The sequence below is a fragment of the Rattus norvegicus genome, chromosome 13 (assembly GCF_021556685.1).
Source record: "Rattus norvegicus strain SHRSP/BbbUtx chromosome 13, alternate assembly SHRSP_T2T, whole genome shotgun sequence".
NCBI lineage: Eukaryota > Metazoa > Chordata > Mammalia > Rodentia > Muridae > Rattus > Rattus norvegicus.
In genome coordinates this window covers 101,787,215-101,808,864 of record NC_141546.1, presented here as the reverse complement: position 1 = coordinate 101,808,864, position 21,650 = coordinate 101,787,215, and the positions used below count along the sequence as shown (strand labels likewise).

At 45.3% G+C, this 21,650-nt stretch overlaps 1 protein-coding gene across 9 annotated transcripts in view; it reads right to left on the bottom strand.

The window, feature by feature from the left end:
- Esrrg (estrogen-related receptor gamma) overlaps positions 1-21,650 on the bottom strand; it is a 618,195-nt gene that overhangs the window by 569,242 nt on the left and 27,303 nt on the right. The window contains exon 1 of one of the 9 annotated variants that reach the window (NM_001415124.1): positions 2,718-2,915. The exons of 6 other annotated variants lie outside the window; for them this stretch is intronic. The gene's annotated coding sequence lies outside the window, so the exon portion shown is untranslated. Of the gene's footprint in view, positions 1-2,407; positions 2,564-2,717; positions 2,916-21,650 lie in introns of those variants that run through there. 2 more of the 9 variants (NM_001415123.1, XM_087581300.1) reach the window with 2 other exon arrangements.

Sequence of the window (21,650 nt, the reverse complement as noted above, 5' to 3'; positions counted from 1 at the left end):
AAAAGAGTCACGTCATCAGAGTAAATAAGTAAGGGAGTAAATAAATGAGGAGAGAGATAAAGGTGCTTGGTTGCCACATCTATAAACAAAAGGAGAATTTGTGTGTGTGTGTGTGTGTGTGTTTGTGTGTGTGTTTGTGTGTGTGTGTGTGTGTGTGTGTGTTATATAGCTTCTAAACAGTTGCCTTTTCTGGGACAGGTGAATGTAGGGATTCGGCTGTTTGAAAACGTCAAGACAGCTCACCTTGAGTGTCCACTTAATATACGGAGAAAAGGGGCCGGAGAAACAAACCACAGAGAGAGATAAGTCTCAAACATAAGCCCATGACCTCTAGCAGGCTCTTGCCAAAATTTCTCAGTACAGCTGAGAACAAGGTCCCTCAGTAGAAGTCACTCTTCTACTGTTTTCCCGAGACATGTCCCTGAGAGCGTTCTGGGGGTCTGCGTGCTTTGTTAGCTCTTATCTTGCTGCTCTGCCACACTCATGCTGAGTCAAATTTGGAGCTCAAAATGAAAGATGAAAGACCTTGAAGATCACTTAATATTGAAATACTGTTGTGGTAATAAGTGGTGCTCGGTTGGAAATGGGAACATGGCACTCTCTGGTAACCTTTTAATTTCTGGAAAAACTGCACGGAATAAATTGAGCTATACACCACACACACACACACACACACACACACACGAAAACCTAATCAATTGATCCAGTCTATTCGGTTGAGCAAAGAATACCAGCAGGTTTCAGCACACGTCATACAAGAAGACTTAGCCCATTTTGATTTCTAAGGGGAAAGAGCTGTCCTTACCTATCCTCACCACCCCAGTCAATGGGCAGTTTAATGTGCAGTACAATACCATTCACAATGGACATGCATTTAATACTATGTAATGCAAGTTTAAAGAGTTATGAGAATTGCTTTAGGAGAAAATAACAAAGGCAGAGATCACAGCAGACAAATCAATGTTTGAAAGATCCTGGAGGCCTGCTTCCTCACAGTCTGATTGCTTCCTCAAAGCAAGGAAGCATCCCCTTCAAGGTCACTTCCCCTCCATCAGCGTCCAGGCCTCTGCCATTCCTGAGTTCAGATCAGAGAGGCCTTCAAACTTCCTCCTCTTTTTCACAAAGACAGAACTGTTTCTCAGGACGGTTAAGTCAGCTCGATAGCATCGGATCTACTGGACAGGAGGAAAAAACACAAAGCCAAACACAACCCTCTAGCTACGGGGTCTGTTCCCTGCCATCCTCCCTAAGACACTTCAAACCCTCTTTCTGAACTTGGGTGGTTCTGAACTTGGGTGGTTTCCAGGCACCATCCCCTATTTGCTCTTTGGGCAGTGTGGGAAACAAATTAGTTTCTCTTCAAAACTAGTCCAACCCATTCAGCTGCTCTGAAACATAGTTCGGGAGTCTGCAAGGTCTTCTCATCTTGAAATACTGGGCAGGGGCGTTTGAACATAACAGGAGGTCATAGACCCATTCGGCAACTCAGAATCGGCACAACCAAAACAATACAATTAATAAACACATATAGTCACCCCTCAGTGCTGAGAGGCTTGGGGGCTCGGTGGGGGTGGGGGTGGGGGTTCCAGGCTCTTCCAGAAAGGCTTGTTAAGATTCTGGAAGGAGGAGGAGTTGAATCTAAAAGAAGGTTCCCTGCTGGAAGGGAAGGGGATAGGAGGGGAGCTTTGGGTCTCCTCTCACCCAAGGAGGGGTGAGGAGGGGCTGGGGTGCTCTGGGCTCTACCCTGCAGGCGCTCTGACAGAATCAAAAGGTGGCAAGGTAGGATAAGCAGTTTGAAACAGTTAGTCCAGTGACCTCCAGACAACTTCGGTGACTTCCTTTCTGGGAAAGGTGACAGTATTGGAAAGCCTGGAGAGATGGGAAGGCTTAGAGGACAGGAGGGACACACAGCACCGGAGCAGCGGCACTGCCCTGTGGCAACATCCTCCAACTCCGGACACCCCCTTCACCCACAGCGACCCCTGCCCCATGTCCCTTGGCCCTATCCCCTCCCAGTTCAGGTGCCCTAACTCTGCCCGAGGGTTATTTTGCCACTTTCCCCAGCACTGAAGTCTGTAAGCAGGAAGGGGGATGGGAGGGGTGTTGAAAGAAGAAACCTAACAGCAATTCAAATTTATCTGTGTCTCCAGCACACACCTGACAGTTTTGCAGGCTGAGCCAGGCAAGTCTGCAAGAGGTGGGCACTACTTATGCGTGTGTTATTGAGAGAGGGTGTCCTTTTTCTTTTTCTCTTCTTTTCTTTCTTTTCTTTTCTTTTTTTTTCCTCCAAGAGACTCTAAGCAAGTGAAGGGGGAAGGGGGTAGCAATAGAGATTCCAAGCCGGACTGCAAACAGAGATGCAAGCGTCTGTCTCCAGACGCTGATGGTTAAAGGATGGGGCAGTTACCTTTGGCAGGGTCAGAACTGCAGCTGGTTAATCGGGTGAGTCCTCGGGGATTTTTTTTTTTTTTAATTTTTTTTTCAAAGCAGCCGAGGCAGCCCCGGTTGCTTTGGCTTAGAAAAGTCTACAAACCCCCCATGCAGGGACATCGCACATCTCACACACGCCTCCTTGAGCTGGGCTCCCGCGACCTCGGCGGGGCGAGGGGGTGGCGGGCGGCCGGCGGGCGGCCAGGGCCCGGCCCCAGGCTGTGTCCCCACGCACAGCGGCCCTGCGTGGGCCCCGGGGTCCGCGTCCCGAGCGGCGCAGCACTCACCCAGCCGGGCGGCGAGGGGCCGAGCTGCGCCCGCGGCTAGCCGGAGCGCCCAGGCGCCTCCCTTCGCTCTTGGTAGCGTCGGTCCGCACTCCCTGTGACCCAGGACGTCATGATGCCTTCCCTGTTTTCTTAATGATAACTTGGCAGAAGAGGAGACAGGCTGCCAGGTTCTCCTCGGGTGGTTGCGTGGTATGTGCACGTTTCTCTTTGCATGCGTTTGGCTCCCTCTTTTTTTAAAAAAAAAAATAAATATATCTCTCTATTATTTTTTTGAAAAAAAAATTTCCCCGGCACTGTCAGGATTTGATGGCATTACTGCGTTTGCATAATCGACGCCTCTGGGTGTGTGTAGATGTATGTATGTGCGTGTGATTTCTTTTTTCCCTTTAAATCCTGCTGCTCCTGCCTCCGTCGCCGCCGCAGCCGCTGCAAAAGCAAGCATGCGTTCCTCTTTTGTCTTTCATTTTACCTTCAGGGTGACATTCAGTGCCAACTGCTCCCTTTTGACCGTCGCCAATCCCCGCCTGGGCAAAATAAATTTGAAAAAAAAAAACGGAATGGGGGAAGGGAAGGAAGAACCCCTTCAGCCCCAATGATGGGGTGCTGGGTTTCCATTTCCTGAGCTACGGGATCCCAGACCTACACGACCCACCTCCCAACCTTAAAACATAGACATTTTCCCTGCTACCCACCCGGCCCAGGCAGACCAGCACCAAGGCGGCAGGAGCACCCACCCAGGGCCCCACTCTTGTTCGCAGCTCACGCTGGCTGACTTGCATACCCGGTGTGTAGGCCTCACACAACTGGAGCTGTTTTTCTTTAAATCTTTTTTTTTAATGGGGGAGGGGGTAGGGAGGAAAGAGGAGTCCCAGCCTGTGTGTAAGGGTTCTATGGACACAGCAGAAAACTGGGGGGAGGGGGGGTCTGCGGGCATCTAACTCACCACCAGGGTAGTTTGGAAGAACATAAAGGGGGATGGCTTTTATTTGACTTATTCTAAATGGCAGTAAAACTTCATATATATATATATATATATATATATATATATATATATATATATATATATACACACACACACACACATATATATATATATATGAATGATTATCCAACGTCCTTGTCACTTCAATAATTGTTCCCCAGCACCAGTGGAGGAGGGGCTCCAGGGTACCCTTAATACTTTATGTCTGCAAACAGGAAGATGTGCTTTAGTTAGTGTGTCCACAGAATGACATAGCACAGATAACTTATTTTCCTCAGGACTCCTCTGCTGTCTGTTCACTGTCTGGCATAACTATGTTCTACCACCCTGATATTGTTTATGTTTGTACCCTGTGTATACACATGCCCAACACCAGGCCTGATAAATGTTTGTCCGTCTTTATCACTATTTACCCATTTGGAGTAGTAGGACAGACTAAGGAATTTCCCTCAAGCCTGTCCATGACCTTGGTCCCTAGAATGTATTGTTGAGGTCACTCACCGTACTCTACAGATTCCAAATCCCTAAAATTTGACAGTAAATGCCAAGGCTGGGGCTGGGGTGGGTGTGGGGTGGAATCTACAGAGGACAATGTCAAATCTGAAAATCCTGCTCAGGGGCTGTCCACTTGCCGTCATCTAACCGAACGGGGCTAAGTTTCACGAGCAGGGCACAGCACTTGTTGCCTCTTCTCCCTTTAGAGTCACAATCCAAGAATCGCTAGCAAACCCCATGGGGAAGGCACTGTAATTATGCAAAAGCCAGACAATCAGAATTGGAGGAGAGCCTGCCTGTAGTCGACTAAGAGGGTCAGAGGACTATTGACGAATGGCCAGATCCCAAGACTCGAGCGGAGCCTCTCCACCCTTGACAATCGGCCCAGATACTCTGGCTCTGCTCACAGTCTCTTTGGACGGCCAAGAGATGAGCTGGTTCATCCCCTTGGTGCTGAGAGGTGACCAGAGCCATTGATTCCAGAGGCCTAGAGCCTGTTCAGCAGGCCTGTCTGCAGATGTTATTGGTAACTTTCCAGTAAGTAACCAAAGCATACGGGTTCGTGAGCAGTATATCCAGTTCTCTAGGGGATTGCTTGTTTATTTGGTTTTGGTTTCGTTGCTTTTCAATGTCCTCAGAACCAAACCCTTGATGACCTCCCTCCAGGATATCAAAAGATTTATTTTTAATTGACTAACTTTAATCCCCTGAAATGCATTATTTTATTTTTCTTCTCAGGCAAATTCTGTTTGTGTTTCACCAATCCAGTGTAGTGCAGCCAGTGCAGTGGCCAAGCGGCCCCTCTCCTTGGCAGGCAGCTCAAGTTCTGCAGAGGTCTGAATCGATGACTGTTTCTTTGCTTGCTTTCTTACTTTTTATTTGAAAAGGGGCTTATTATATACCTCTGACTGGCCTCAACAATTCAGCAAATCTCCTGCCTCAGCCTCATAAACGCTGGCATTACAGGCTGCACCAACATGCCTAGCCTGCATAGGTGACTTTGAAGCCAAGATTCTCCAACTCTTGCAAGAATGACTCTCTGTTGCCCATCCAAGTTCAGACTCAGACTATACACAAGGTTTTATTTTTCATCTTAAATACAACAGTTAACAGAATTGGAGCAGGCCTAGTTTAACTTCCCAGTCAAACCAGGAAGGACTGAAAGGGCCTGCTAAGGATCATGGGACACGCTGAAAGCAAGGTTGTAAACTTAGCTGTGTTTGGAACTTACAAATCAAATCCAATCTCAAACACAATGAGAGGGGAAGGTGGAGACTAGCCCTGCCTTACAAAAGAATATCCCTGGACGGAGAAGTTTAGCCCTAAGTTACAAGGTTGAGATTCAGACTCAAGGGCTCTGAGCTCTTACTATCAACCTATTGCTAACTTCTGGCATCAGACTCACACTGCCCCCGCACCCCCAGGACCAATCAGGTTGGTAAAAAAACAAACACTGTCCTCTCACAATCTTAGTGAATTCTTCCCTCACCCTTTCTCTAGCATACCTGGCCTTCCTTCTGCCTCTTTAAATCCAACTCCTTATTCCAGTTCTACCCATGGGTGAAGGCCTAGTTCCAAGCCTGCTGGATCCACAATGTTGTTATTTATGGGCATTCTAAGCTTTCACAGTTCTAAAGTCTTCACTGCTGCCTAGGACATGAATGTTCTCTATTTGGGGGTTATTTTTAATCCCTTCTCCACCTTCCAGTTCTCTCCTAACAGAATTAGGCCTCCCCACACCCCCACCTTTTTCCGGTTTACCCAGAACGGTACCAATTATAACACTGGCTTTCATTTATGCATCTGGTGCATTAATCCACACAAAGGTACCCTTTGGAAAACAAGGTGAGTACTCCTCAGACCAAGAGAATGTGAAAGTTCTGTGTAACAAAGGCTCGTTCTCCCTTCATCTGAAAATTTATAAACTGGTTTCAGCCTACCTTACATAGTCCCCAGAAAATAAGTCAGTCTGACGTGACTATACATATCTGACTAGAATCCTAGCACCCACAGAGGAGGCTGAGGCAGTGTGAGCTCAGGTGTCAAGGAGGGATGGACAACAGGGAAATCATCAACATTGGAGGTGAGATCATGTAACCTGAGGATGAGACTACATTGAGGTAGAAATTAGCATTGGGCCTGAGGCTGATGAACAAGAATGTGCAGAACACTGTTGAAAATGTAATCATGCAGGGGTCTTGGTAGCTAACTTTGCATTTCCTGGGTATTTTTGTGATTAAAAAATTAGGCCACTTAGACTTTGGTGGTCACCAGACGCAGGAGCAACTCTAGTTCTTCTACTGCAAGCATGTGAGACCTCAGGTAGAGGGCTTTGGTTTCCCAGTTGTACAAAGTATCATTAAACCCCACTCCCAATGTCTCTTTAGCTCTATGAGTCTGAAACAGTGTGACAGAGGAATCTAGAGTAAGCTTGGGTCTGAAACAGTGTAACAGGAATCTAGAGTAAGCTTGAGTCTGAAACAGTGTGACAGAGGAATCTAGAGTAAGCTTGGGTCTCAAACAGTGTGACAGAGAAATCTAGAGTTAGCTTGGGTCTGAAACAGTGTGACAGAAAATCTAGAGTAAGCTTGGGCATCCCACCAGTCATCAATGGTTGGAGGATTAACAAAGACTCTTTCTTAAGAGCCCAGGCTGAGTACAGTCAAGTTCAAGTTCTCTAGCATACTTAAGGGACATTTAAATTTATAGAAAAGAGTGTATTCGACTTACATTCTCAGGTTGGAGACATAGCGCAGTGGTACAGCTCCTGCCTAGTGTGACTAAGTTCCTGGAGTCAAATAAAGTTATCCATAATTGTGCATACGAGTCATAGAGTACAACCACCAGACTGATGTCACTAGTCATCATTGGAGCTTATGCATAATTTATTTTCCTTCTAACACAGCCAAGTTTAATACAAGGATCCAATCTTTGTTGCCTGCTATCTTCAACTCATAAGCTTGACTGAAACAATGACACACTTTGAAAAGCAGAAATTGACAATAAAGAGACTTGGGGATGAGAGCCATAAGGGACCTGCTGTGTATTTCCTGTTTGTAGCTCACTTTTAGTGTGCCTCTCTGTGTATTCCCCTCTTGTTTACCCTTTTGAATTGAATGCCTGCGCTCATCGAGTTTTGTGTTCTTTGTGTGTGTGTGTGTGTGTGTGTGTGTGTGTGTGTGTGTGTGTGCAGCAGGATGTTTGGTTGGGTTGACTTTTTTATTTGTCTGAAACAGAGTCTCATATAATCCACAACATCAGTGCCAGCTTCCAATTTAACAAGTGTCTGGGGATGACCTTGAACTTCTGGTCTACCTTCCTCACTGCCCACATGCCAAGATTCCCTCTCTAGGCCTACTTTGCTCATTGACTTTCTCGACAGTTTTTTTGGGATAAAACAATAGAAATGAAAGACTCTACAAATACAAAAAGGTTGTCAATCAGCTGGACATTTTTACACCTGAGTCATGTTTCTAAAAAGATTTCCACAGTTATTAAAAAACATGTGGAGCCAATATCTCAGGTGCCCTGGTTAAGAATCCAGGTTGAGGGGCTGGGGATTTAGCTCAGTGGTAGAGCGCTTACCTAGGAAGCGCAAGGCCCTGGGTTCGGTCCCCAGCTCCAAAAAAAAAAAAAAAGAATCCAGGTTGATTTCCACCACGGTTCATTATAAAACCACACGGAGTCTTGGAACTAGTTAAGGGTAGGTCCAGATGGCTGTGATCAACTGCCCCATCCACAGGTCACTATGTTACAAACTCAGAGGAAATGGCTACCTGGTCACACATCTTGATTAGAGCCAAGTTCATTAGAATGTTTATTTAAAATAGGCAGCACTCTACGGCTGGCACATGGAAACATGCAAATGAACATACACAAGGCAAATGTCCTTCTAGAGATTTCCCCATTTCAAGGATACACGGATGAGCTGGGATGTTTGTTTGTTTGTGTTTTTGAAATTGTGGGTGGAAAGGACAGAAGAGAAGGCTGCAGGCGAGGGTGGAGGAGCGAATGCGTGTGTGGTAGTGTTTTCAATGTAGAAGATTCAGAATGTTCATTGCACTCCAGACGTGTTCCTGATTTTAAAAAAGGGGTGGGGGGTGTTAAGAACCACTGGAATAAAAAAATAGCTTATTTTAAAAGTGAGATCAAAGAGAATAGATATCCATTTAAGGCAAATGCCAGAGCTACCACAACACGGATAGTATTGTAATAACCACTGGTATTCAAAATGATAGCCCTGAGACACAATAAAAGCCTCTGTCATCAAAGAAATCTATTTTCAAGGTATTTTACTTAACTGATAGAGGAAAAAGTATTAGTCTGCTGGAAAGAGCTGAACGTCAAATGAAAATGGGGCAAACGCTTCAGAGCTGTCTGGGCAACTCTGCTAAGCAAAGTAAAGTGGGAATCAGAATGCTCTTCCCTTTCTCTCTTTCTTTCTTTCTTTCTTTCTTTCTTTCTTTCTTTCTTCCTTCCTTCCTTCCGTCCCTTCTTTCTTTTTTTAAGGAAAGAGAGGAGTGTCCTGCCTGTTTTGAGGTTGCAAAGGAGGGAGACAGAGTAGAATCCTAGCAGGTCTGGAGGGAGAAGCAAAGGAGACTGCTTGGGAGAGAGTTGGAGTCAACTGACTTCAATATTCTATAGTAGATTCTATAGTAGACAATGGAATAGCTGTAGGCTCCTAATGATGCACATGTTGAGATTAAGAAAATAATGAATGAGCCATTTTGAGTTTACAGCCTTTTAGTACAGCCTGATGCCCTGGCCACAGAAAGACGTTGAAGATCCTGGGGACTGAAGACATTTATTTGTGACCCACTACTAAGGGGGTGACAGTCAACATTGTTAATAAAGATAACGGAAAGGTATAAATGAAAATGATTTCATGGTCTGAAATAAAACTACATTTATCTGATCAGGCATTAGTTATGTAAAACACATAACTCCCTGGAGAGTGTTGGTGATTTTCGAATTGCAGACTTCTGGATTTGTACCATCCCTTGCAGGACAGAAGTCTTTGTCCACCCTGAGTGTTGGGTCACACTTGGTCCACTTCAGGGCTCAGTTTTCTGTATGCGATAGCACATTGACTGGCTGGGAGGGGTAAAAGGGGGGGGGGACAGAGCTTTCTCTGGCAGTCAGGTTCAACTGGAAAAAATGCTCACAACGTCACCTGATGCCACTGGCTTCTGAATATGTCCTCATCTATGTGGCTCTGCCAGCTGCTGAACCAGCAGGGAAACTCGGAGTCATGGAAAGCACACTAAACTTAGAGTCAGAACTCTGCAGGTGAAGGCTTCCTGCTGCTTCCTGGGGCTCTTGCAAGCCCAGGCCCTTCAGTGTCTGGATCTATCCTGAGCTCTCTGCTACCATTTCTCTGGCCAGCCCCCCAGAGCAGTGCTGCTGAGGTAATCAGCTTAAGGAAGATGTGACCAGAATCAACCACACTGGCCCAAGTCACCTTCTATAAGCTCTTCCAAGATGGCTCCTCCCTGCTCCCCACTGTGGGAACTTCCTGTGTTTCTACCACATCCTCATACTACTGAGATCAGCCTTGTACTTAAGTCACTGTTACTCTGTCATCAGCAGGCATAACCCACAGCAGTTGCTCCCTGAGTGCTGAATGAATGAATGGATGATGGATGAATGGATGTCAGGTAGGAATCTGGGCCCACAGAGGCACCAATCTATAAAAATGTTTTTTTGATATGCCAGGAAGTGGGGAGAGCTGGGCTAGTCACATGATCCAAGTGCTCAGAGAGGTCTCTGTATAATAAAAGTCCTACAGTTACTATGTACTATTTCTTCAACCAGTTTTAGGGAATAAAGACCTTTATTTCCTATACAGGATTAAAGTTAAAGTGTAAGGGTCACCCTCTCTCCCACCCCCAAAATATTAGCACTGGCTCTATTTGACATAGGTGTATGAAAAACACATTCAGGATGTTTTCCAGAAAGCTGTGGAAAACTAACTCAGAGAGCATCCAGATGCAGGTCCCTACACTTGCATAGCTGCCACCAAATGCCGGGAAGGACCTAAAAAGCACGCCAAGCATCTAACTCCTAAGGAATTTTATGAATCTTTCTGGGGCCACAAACCCTACCTCCAAGGTGGAAATCAAAGGTTTGGGGATTGGCAGTGAAGGGATAGAAGATACAGTACATGTCACAGCCAAAGTCTGGGTGCTGTGTGGAGATGCCAGAAACTGTCCCCTCCAGAGGCCTTCCTGCACAGTCAGCTTCCCAGAAGACAAGGCAATAGACTAGGTCATTTCTTACCTCCTTGTAAGCCTTTTGCTTGGCCAGTGTCATTTTTACCTTGCATGTCCCACAAAAGTCATAGTTTTAAGGCTTGGTTCCTAGCCTGTTGTGCTGTTGGGAAGTGGTAGAACCAGGAGGCTGGGTCTAGGGTGAGAACATTGGAAGGAAGGAAGTTGGAACACTAGGGGCATGCCCTTGAAGGAGAACAAAGTATCTTGCCCCTTCTCCTGTCCGTTCTCTTACCAGCGGCCATGAGATGCATGGCTGTGCTCCCTAACGCACTCATGCATCATGTGCTGTTCAGCTATAATCCCAAAATGGACAGACAGACCAACCCATCACAGTCTAAAGCTTCAGGAAAAGCCCTCCTTTATATGGCGCACTTTACTCCAGGGATTAACAATGGCCATGGTTCCCAACGTTGACCATCTATCTAGCCACTTGCTCAGCTCATCTCTTGACCCTCGTCAGAGAAGCTACTGTTTGCAGTGGAGGGTGACTAACACAGAGACTCACAACTGGCCAAGGTGAAGAGAATCAGAGATTGCAGAGTACAAAGCCCTGAAAGAAACACAGATAGCACAGCTCCTCTCCCCAAGGCTCAAGGATCCCTGTGGAAGAGGGAGTGGGAAGAATGTACGAAACTGAGGCATGTGACTCCCAGGAAACAGTGTTTTCTAGATACTGGATGATTCCACAATGAACTCCTAGTGGTTGCCACGGCATACCAGCAAGCCCAAGCAGGATCAAATTCCTGCATGGACAGAGGAGTTGAGCATAGAACCCCATCCCTGGCTATAGAGCTATTGGCAGTCATTAGCCACTGGGAGATAGAGGAAGCTAAGAGTGTAGCTTCTGGTGTGCTAACCACACTCATTAGGAAAGTCACACGTTGACGAACATTTGGGCAATACACACTGGCCTTGGTAGGTTTAACAATAAAATAGACATAAAGGTGGGTAGGTAGGGAAGGGGTGTGGATCTGGGAGGAAATGGAGAAAGAGGAAACATAATCAACACATACAAAAAATGTCCAAAGAATTAACAACAACAACAAAAAAAAATGTTTAACTACTGTTGCTCCCGTCACACTCTGCAGCAACTGGGTCAGAACATCCAAAGGTAGGCGCCAAGGAGTCACTCTTGCAAATGCAAGCCCTCCAAGTGTCTGATCAAGAAGACAGCTCAGTAGGTTAAACACTTAAGTGAGAGGATGGATCCCCAGAATCTGTGTAAAAGATGGACACAGCAGCATGCCTCTCTACAATCCCAGAGCTCTCACAGAGAAGTGAAGGCTGAGGCCGAAGAATCCCAGGGAGCTTGTGGCTCATGGGTACACAGTGGTAGAATGTGGAGACCAACCCCCAAGGCTGTCCCCTAGTTTCTACTGGGGCTCTGTGACCTGCATGCATGCACCTGCACACACACACACACACACACACACACACACACACACACACACACACACACACACTCCAACTCATTCCAGCACACAGCAAAGATTAGATCCCACTGGTTATTACAGAAGAATGGGACATGGACTGGTTAAATTAGTTAGCTGATGCATGATGTTAATTAGCATCAATAATTAGACACCGGCCCAGAAGAGAACAGTTTGCAGACACCAAACCCCTCTTCTTTCACTATCAAACCTCTTTTGGAAAGTTCTTTGTAAGTGAACCATAAACAGAATAGTAATGGTACCAGATATCAAAAGAGCAATTTTTAAAAGGCACATAAAACATAATTTTTTATGTTTTCTTATTCACAAAATGCTTAAACACAACATTTTATTTAATCTTCATAACAAGACTGCAAGTCTTGGGATGTTATGCCCACGTTATAAAGGATAAATCAAAAGATAAAAATACTCTCCTATTTGACAACAAAGCAGGTTCAGGTCTCTGAAAACTGTTTCTTTTCTGGACCTTCTGCCTCAGAAGCCCTACTGATGGCTGCCAGCAAGACAGCAGCACCACCAAAAGCTGGCACAGAGGGGTGAGCCAGATGCTCTAACAGCAGTACCCAAGGAATAGCCCAGCAGCCTACAGGTGGGGATGTTGTCATCCACTGTGCCCAACGCAAAGCAATAAATTTACTTAAAGCATAAGGTGTGGGAGGGTAATTTTAATTTGTAACTTAGTCATGATGGTCTTGAGCAGGAACCTTGTAGATGACACATTGTATTACAATGTGAAAAGTTCCCACCCACCCTCACTCAGTATGTTAGGAAAGGAAGGGAGGGAGGGAGGAAGGAAGGAGGTGGGAGAGAAAGAAATACTTTTCAGTATTTTTAATAAGCATATTTTAAGCAGATCGAAAATTATTTACAATGCTAACAAGCCCTGTCACTGTGTAAAATCTCTTCCTTCCGACCTTAGAAAACCCTTTCAAGTTCGGTGCTTCTTGGGACTGACCTCCCCATTGGTCACACACTGTCCTGACTTCCTCCACTCTTTGCACACTCTGCCTGGTGTCATTGTCTTAGGGAGAACTCACCGCCATCTTGGTTTATATTTAAAACTGAAACATATTCCTGTTTCCAGGAAGTCCTCCTTATCTCTCCCAGTTTTTCTTCCCCAGTAACCCTTGGCACTCTGTAAAGCACCTGGTAACGTACTTCTTCATGTTGCCCTCTCTCTCTCCTACTTGCTATCTCTTCGGGCTCTAGGAGGATTTTTTTTTTTTTTTTGCTTTCCTCACACCATTTCTCCAGCATCTAGAAAAGTCAAGCAGGTGTTCAAGTAAGTCCGTTGTTAATAAATGATTGTCTAAGAGAAACGAGCCACAGGAGCAGCTCAGACAAAGCTGCTGCCTCCACCATTCCTGTGTCTTCGAGAGTGTCTTCTGGGTCCATGAGGTGGCTCCGCAGCGGGAAGTGAAGCTAAGCCTGATCACCTGAGTCGAATCCCCAGGACACACCTGGTGGAAGGAAGGAACCACTACTGCAATTTGTCCTCCGACCGCCATGTTCATGCCTTGGCACACGTGTGTGTGCACACGGGTACCCACGTAAATAAATAAACTTAATCAGAAAAAGTTAAGCACCTTCCCTGGTTTGAGTTAACTTCACAATCTAGGGATGTCAACCAGAAGCACGGTAACAGGAGAGAATTAAGGTGAGAGGACCATTGGTTATTGAGGGGCCCTGGACATGACCTTCCAGTTGTCCGTAATTATCAGGAGATTGAGAATAGAAAGAAGAGGTTTCCAACCATGGGTGTGGGACCCAACGACACTGTGGGTAGCCATGTACTCTGATGACACCTAATGGATCCTCCCAGGGAACACTTATCTATCTTCTCACACCAGAGCAGGCTTTGAAGAAGTCAGCAGGTTCCCTGATTCAGAAATGTTAACTATGGACTGCTTTCAGATTTCCCAGAGCGAACTCGCGTTCCGAAAACGGTTCTCTAGAATGTGACGCATCCACCTGAAACCCCGCGCTTAGTGGGGCCTCCCTACCGTGTGCCCAGGCTCCACCACGACGAAATCACAATACTGTGCTGTCTGTGTGGAGCTCTGCTCAGGACAGGTCAAAGTGCAGCGAACCACTCAAATCAGAGCAGGGATGATGATGGCTCGAGGTGCTCAGAAAATGGCCCAATTGACTGATTCCATCCCAAACAGAAGCAACAGTGGAGGAGAGAATATGGCGGCAAGCTGCTCCTCCACACTGCCCCTCCCCTTTTAGGAAAGCCAGGTTTAGGAGGCGAAGCCCTTTCAGTAATGAAAGTGGTATTTATTAAATACTCCAGCAACTACAGATTCAAACTAGCATTCCCTTCAAAGTAGTCACTTGGGGAGGCAATGTAATTACCTCAGCGATGCCATGATTGCTCTAAACATTTTGGGAATTTCTCTTTTAAAAGCACCTTCATAGCTGCTTTAGGGCTCAGATGGAAAGCCAATATCATTTCGTTATGGCTTTACTTTATGTAACTACTGTGGTTCAGCCTGCTGCAAATTTGGTTGGCTCTTGTTGTAGGTCAAAAACTAGCCTCTAGTCTAGTGTTTTTCCATGTTAAGGACACAGTAGGACAGGCAGAACCTGATGTACACACAGTAGGGACAGTACACAATGTGGAACTGGAAGTCTGTATTTGAATGATTATTTTTCTGGTTTTCACTGTAAACTATGGTCTAGAACAAGAGTTGGGGGTGTCAAATAGAGCAAAGTTTGGATCCCTAATATCTGCTCCCTCACACCGTATCTCCTCACCCCTCATTCTTGGCTCAACTGAAGGATCCTGTCGGTGATTCAAGTGAAGAAGCATTGGTGGTTAAACTCACAGGCATACCCTCAGCGGGACCCATCCCTCTGCTACTGTGCAGTCTTGGCCCAATGTGCGGCTTCCACCTTTCCTTGGAGACAAAAGACACAGCAATGTCAGCTCCAGAAAAAAAATTACCTGGAGTGAAACACTCAGTCAGGTAACCTGGAACAAACAAACCATGGGCTCTGTGCCTCAGTTTCACTTCCGTGGACTGTGTCTAATAATGGTACCTAGCCCCTTGCTGGTCGCTGTACTAGGACAGTGCGCAATGACGACCACAGCACTTACTTATTTCAAGCCTTGCTTTCTCCATCCTCATGCCTCAGACTCCCAAGTGCTGGGATGACACGTGTACATGACCACACCTAGGTGCTTTTATCACTTTAAGTCATAAATTATAAAACCGAAACTCCAACCTATCAGCTTTTCATATTGACCAGATACAAAATTGAATTCCTTACTGGCTAAGCTTCTCAAATTATTCTAGCTCCTCGGTTCTTATTTAAAGACGTCAATAACTGTACAGTCATCAAATCCCAAATCAAATTTATTTTGGATTCTCCCTCTAGCCTTACTCTACATCCTAGACCAGCACTATACTATGCATGTGTGTGCGTACATGCGCTCTCTCTCTCTCTCTCTCTCTCTCTCTCTCTCTCTCTTTCTCTCTCTCTTTCTCTCTCTCTCTCCCCCGTGTGTGTGTGTGTGTGTGTGTGTGTGTGTGTGTGACAGAAGAGTCAACATTAAGACACCACTGCATGCCAGACCAAAGCACAAAATACGAACCACATCATCAAAATCTCACAATCACTTTGTGCATGTGGCTCTGTCTGGTTCCACTGTGACATCCATTTTGAAGATATTAAACTCAGGCTACCAAAATGTGGCCCAACTTTCCAGGGCTTGTGCAGCAAGCCCTCTGGAGACTGGCAGTGGGGGTGGGATTGGGAAGAGGGTCAGTCTCGGCCACTGTCCCAGAGCTGTGGTCTCTACTGTTTTTAAATAAGAGTAATTGAAATGGGTCATGCCCAGCACCCAGAGGAGGCTGAGGCAGGAGGATTGAAAAGCCAAACTCAGCCTTTGCTCTGTGGTAAGACCCTGTCTCAATGAAAGCGATAACCATTAACAATAACTTCAGATCAAAATATGTCACTATTGCTGTCATATGTGCTGAGCTCAAAATACAGTATACTCTAACCACAACCCTACCATCTCCACTCTTATAGATGGACAGACTCAGAGAAGGTGAGCTGTCCCTCCTGTGGAGTACTATGCAGCCCATCAAAGTCATCACCAAAGTCTCCACTGATGGTGAGGCATCTGTATTCCGCTAAGGAAACCCTCACCATATGTAACCATCAGAACCATCTCAAAGGTGCTGTCACCATGCTACACTCAGTGTGCCTAAGGTAGGGGTTGATTTGAGTTCCTTATTACTAACTCCGCAAGGCAGGCGTTGTTCAGACCTCAGAGACCCTGGCTGGCGCTGTCTGTTGTGAGTGGATGCAGCTCTCCGCCTTCCCAGGTTTGATAGAATGTGCTAGCACTCATCCCTGGTTCCTGGATGCTATTGCTTTACAGGGGTCCTCTCTAAAACCCGAGGCTTGGCTTTCTCTTCTGAATCACCAGGACTTGGTCTCACCTGGAGTCTCAGGCTGGTGGGCATAGCCACCACCTACCCAGACTGTCTCCATGGTAACAGAGTCAGCAAATCATTTTCCCGCTTAACTTCCCCTCTTTCCACCTACGTGGGAACGGTCAACCTAACACTGCCTTCTGCCAGCAGCTGCCTCTAGCCTCAGGTTGTATTTTCTCTGGTCAGTGGTTTCCAAGTACATGAAGTTGTTAGCAGTGTGACTTTGGGGTCTCTTCCAGGGAAATGCTAAAGGTCATGATGAGGTCACCAAAAAACATACCCCGACCCTGACCTTTGCTGATTTCACATTTCTCTTTGTAGCCAACAGTCTCTGGACTCTCTAAGAATGGATATCAAAGGAAAACAGCTGACTCAATGGGGTGTGATGGTTATAGCTCCTTTCTAGTCACACACACACACACACACACACACACACACACGAGAGAGAGAGAGAAACAGACATACACATATACACACATACATACACACACATACACACACACACAGTGAGAGAGAGAGAAACAGACATACACATATACACACATACATACACACACATATACACACACAAACACACACACATGAGAGAGAGAAACAGACATACACATATACACACACACACACATACACACACACATATACACATACACACACAAGAGAGAAAAACATACATATACACACATACACCCATGAGCGAGACAGGGAGAGAGAGAGACAGAGAGAGAAGAGAGAGAGGGAAACAGACATACACATATACACACACACATACATATACACACACATACACACACACATATACACATACACACACAAGAGAGAAAAACACATATATACATCCATACACCCATGAGAGAGAGAGAGATATATGGGGGAGGAGGGAGGGAGAGAGGGGGAGAGAGAGAGAGAGAGAGAGAGAGCGAGCAAGCCAGGGGGCAGAGGCAGAGACAGAGACAGAGACACAGGAAGGGAACACATTCTTCTTCTAGGTGACTCCTGGAATTTTCAATCGAACCTGAGCCTCGTGTGTAGGATGAGGCAGCTCCACTAGGACTGGGATAAAAGACTCTTCATCCCTCGTCTTCCAGTCTTCTGGTTGGTATTTGGCGGTTTTTGTTTATTTTTCGTTCGGTTTGGATTTGAGTTTTTCTTGTTTGTTCTGTTTGGTTTTCTGGTTCCTTTTGAGAATGAAGGAGTTTGTTTTATTGTTAAAGGATCCTCTTGGATCCCAGGCTGACCTGAAACCCACAACTTGCAGAGTAGCCTATTCTAAGTTGCTGTGCTAAACCAGAGAGGGCTATGGAACAGAACTCCATGATAACATCATTTTTTTTTTCATATAAAATGATCATCCTTAAGTTCCACCAACAACATGGGCAAGGTTTTTTGTTTGTTTGTTTGTTTGTTTGTTTTGACAGTGTCTCAATACGCAGCCCTGGCTGATCTGTAACTCACCATGTAGACCAGCTTGGCCTCTGCCTCCACAAGTGCTGGGATTAAAGATGTGTATGCACCACCGTGCTCAGGCCCTAGAGACAGTTTTAAATTTTGCTCCCCTCCTTCTGTGGATCAGTCTGCCTCCAGTCATGTGCCCATCACTTTGATAAGCTCCTTCCTGCCTTTGAATCACTCACTACCAGACCAAAGCTAATTTTGCCTAATATTACATTGTCACGGTACCTATCATGATTTAAAACTTGGCCTTCCATTTTCCCGTTTTCACATACCTAGAATAGAAAAAGAAAACAACTGGGAATGTTTAATACAGTTTTAATTGATCTAGATTTAGTGAACAGAGTAAGCTTAGGGATATGCCTCTCTGAGCTGCTCACTGTGTAGAGGGATTCCAGTAGAACTCCGTGTTTGACTCGTTCTAATATCTTCTGGCTGATGGGAACTGTCTGGCATAGTCTTAAAACTTGGAAGAAAAACACTAGTAAAATTTGACACCCTGTTATGTCACATCAGAAAAAATAAAAATAAGCCAATAGCAATATTGATCCCTCTCTGAGAACATTTGGTGAAACTACCCCACTTTTTAATGTCACTAGGGCTCAGCCTGGCTCTGACTTTCCTATCTTGGACAAGAGTTGAGCTCACATTAATTTTTACAAGTTGTGACAATGGTAAGAACCCAAACTTCAGTCATAATTTATTCATGGGGTGAACCAAATGCCAATGTTTTCTTGATGGCATCCTGTGTGACTTCTACTTATGATCCGTTCCCTGGTACCTAAATATTATATACATATATATTACATTGTATACATACATATTACAACACTTCCCTCTGGGTTGAGTTTGGAAAGTTTACTTCATTAGGCAGCTGAGATAGAAAAGGGCTTCACCTCTTAATAGCTGCATTTAAATGCATATACAAACATTTCACTGGAGGTAGTTGGGCCTGAAGGTTCACAGGGAAGTTGCCTATTAGATATATGGTCCATTTCCATGCCCCAAAGTTAATGTTAGGATGCATGAGAAACTCTCCTAAAATTCAATCTGAGCTACTTATGCACAGGGACCACCGGATTGGCCGCCACACAATTATTTTAAGGTGTTAGAAGGAGCATTTTCCCATCTTTCTTATACTTGGAAATAGTTAGATTTTATGGTTGCTGAGTGAGAGCCAAAAATATATAATTTTATGCCATAATATACAACCTTTCCCTTTGGCTATGAAAATTTATATGTACATATTTATGTGCATATATAGATAAAAATCTTCATAAACAGAGTGGTCCATTGGAAATGGACTGTATTTAAAGCATGCACTTTCTGACTCTGATGATATTATGACTATTTAAAAAAAATCAGTTCTCTCCATAACTTACCAAACCACAGACAAATGCCCTAAACTGGTATTCAAGTGCATGCAGTATTTTTCATTAACCTTTCCTTGCTGTTGCTGCTTCTTCTTCTTCTTCTTCTTCTTCTTCTTCTTCTTCTTCTTCTTCTTCTTCTTCTTCTTCTTCTTCTTCTTCTCCTCCTCCTTCTCCTTCTTCCTCTTCTTCTTCATGTGTGCTCAAGTCGAGGGACAGTGTGCATATCTGCACGTGCCTGTGAAGTTGTCATGTAGAAGACAGAGTCCAACCTTGTCTGTTTTTTCTCAGGAGCTGTCCCCCTGGATTTTTCTGACAAGGTGTTTCATTAGATCCTAGGCCTCACCAGTTAAGCAGGGTAGACTGGCCAGCAAGTCCACATCTCCCCAGTACTGAGGTTCCTAGCTCGTGCCCCCACAGCTGGGTGATTGAACCGGGGATTGAACTCAGGTCTTTGTACTTGCAAGCACTATACCAGTGGTCTCCACAACCCCGGCTAAGATTTTAATGTGTAAATTCTTAATATAGTTAATGATCATGAGGCCTGAACTCTGTGTGGGACAAACCATCTCTACTGGGTGGTTTCTACCTCTCAGCCATAGCGTTAGCTTGCTTTGTTGTTTTCTTGGACGCACTTTCAGACCTTGTATTAAAGTCCAGGCCACCCTCCAGTTCATTAGCAGTGGGTATATACAACAAGTGCACTGCTCGTGAATGCCAGGCCCACCCAGCCTCCTTATTGTGGCAAACATTATTAGCCAATCATGAGACCCTTCTGCACATACGTCAAACAAGGACTCAGACTACTTCTCTGCACAGCTCTCTCAAAACCAGCTATCAGTTAGTCAGAGTAAGCCAAAACCTTCATTAGGGATATCTCTTTAAATCGCCTGCTTGCCTCTTTTTAATAACTTTTTCCATATTTTATAAAGATACATCACTGTTCTTTGCTCTTTACCTCTCCACGTTGCCCCTCCTCCACCCACCTCTTATTGGTCTCTATTCTCTGCCAATCATCCAGCCTCAGCTTTCATGTTATACATACATACTTATTACATACCAATACAGAGTTGCGTCTCCATTCTGCCTATAAGAGAAGATGCAGTGCTAGTGTGGCTGAACTTGCATGCGCCTAGACTTTAAACTCCCCTAAAGGTGCCACTAGGAGGCTCTTAGATCTGCCAAGCACTGTCAGCCACACAACATGGCAGAAAAAACAACATGCAGAAATCAGAAGCCAGGATTGGTGGCGCATGCCTGTAATCCTGGCGTTCAGGAAACTGAGGCAGTACGATGGCTGGGAGTTCAAGGCCACAGAGTGAAATCCTAGTTTAAGAACAGAGAAATGAGTAGCTTTTCTGTATAGGGATAAGCAATAAATTACCAGGAAAGGAAACGGGAGCGGGGAATAACATTCAACTGAGATTCAAAAATGCAAAATGAACTAACTACCCAAGATAGGCAGCCCCAAGGGGGTGAAAGACTTCTACGATGAGATTAGAGAAGGCTCTAGAAGGTGGAACTGCCCTGTGCTCATATTTACCCTTTCCATGCTCTGGTCTTCTGAAGTCAGTGACCATAAGGAAGCACTGATTTCTGCTACACTGTGATATCTCTCTTTCCAGATCTTGGCATGCATCTGATCTTGAATCTCACCCCAATTTTGGTGTCTGTCGGTTGGAATCACCCCACATCCCTCCCATCCTTGTCTTTCATGAATGCTATTCAGTGTTTTGTTCCAAGTGTATAGCCCTATAGAAAAGTGATCAAGGAGCAAGTCCCTATTTATGAGAAGTAAGGGTAGATCACTGTGGTCTTGTCGCCATGATGTCAAGATACTGTTGTCAGTGCTACAAGACATTGCTGGTCCACCCTCATCACCATCTCCAACACCCAGCTCAAGAGGATAGAGTTCCATGGCTGACAAACCCTGACACCCACCAGATGGGGAATTGGGTCCACAGTTACACCAAACTGCCATGACTAGAACCCAAAACAAGACAAAATGTCAAGGTATGTGTGTGTAGAGGTCAGAGATTGTGGTGGTTTGAATGAGAAAGCTCGTATATCTGAAAACTTGGTCCCCAGTCTGTGGAACAATTCGGCAAGGATTAGAAGGTGTGGTCTTACATGTCACTGGGAATTGGCTTTGAGGTTCAAAAGCCCATACCAGTCTCAGTTAGCGCTCTCTCTCTCTCTCTCTCTCTCTCTCTCTCTCTCTCTCTCTCTCTCTCTCTCTCTCTCTCTCTCCCTCTCTCCTGTACTTATGAATCAGGATGTGAGCTCTCAGCTACTGCTGCAGACCATGCCTGCCTGCTGCCGTGTTCCCTGATATGATGGTCACGGACTCTAACCATCTGAAACTGTGAGCCCCAAATAAACTCTTTCTTCTAAGAGTAGCCTTGGTGTTTTATCACAGCAAGAGAAAAGCAGCTAGGACAGAAGTTCTCACTAGATGTCTTC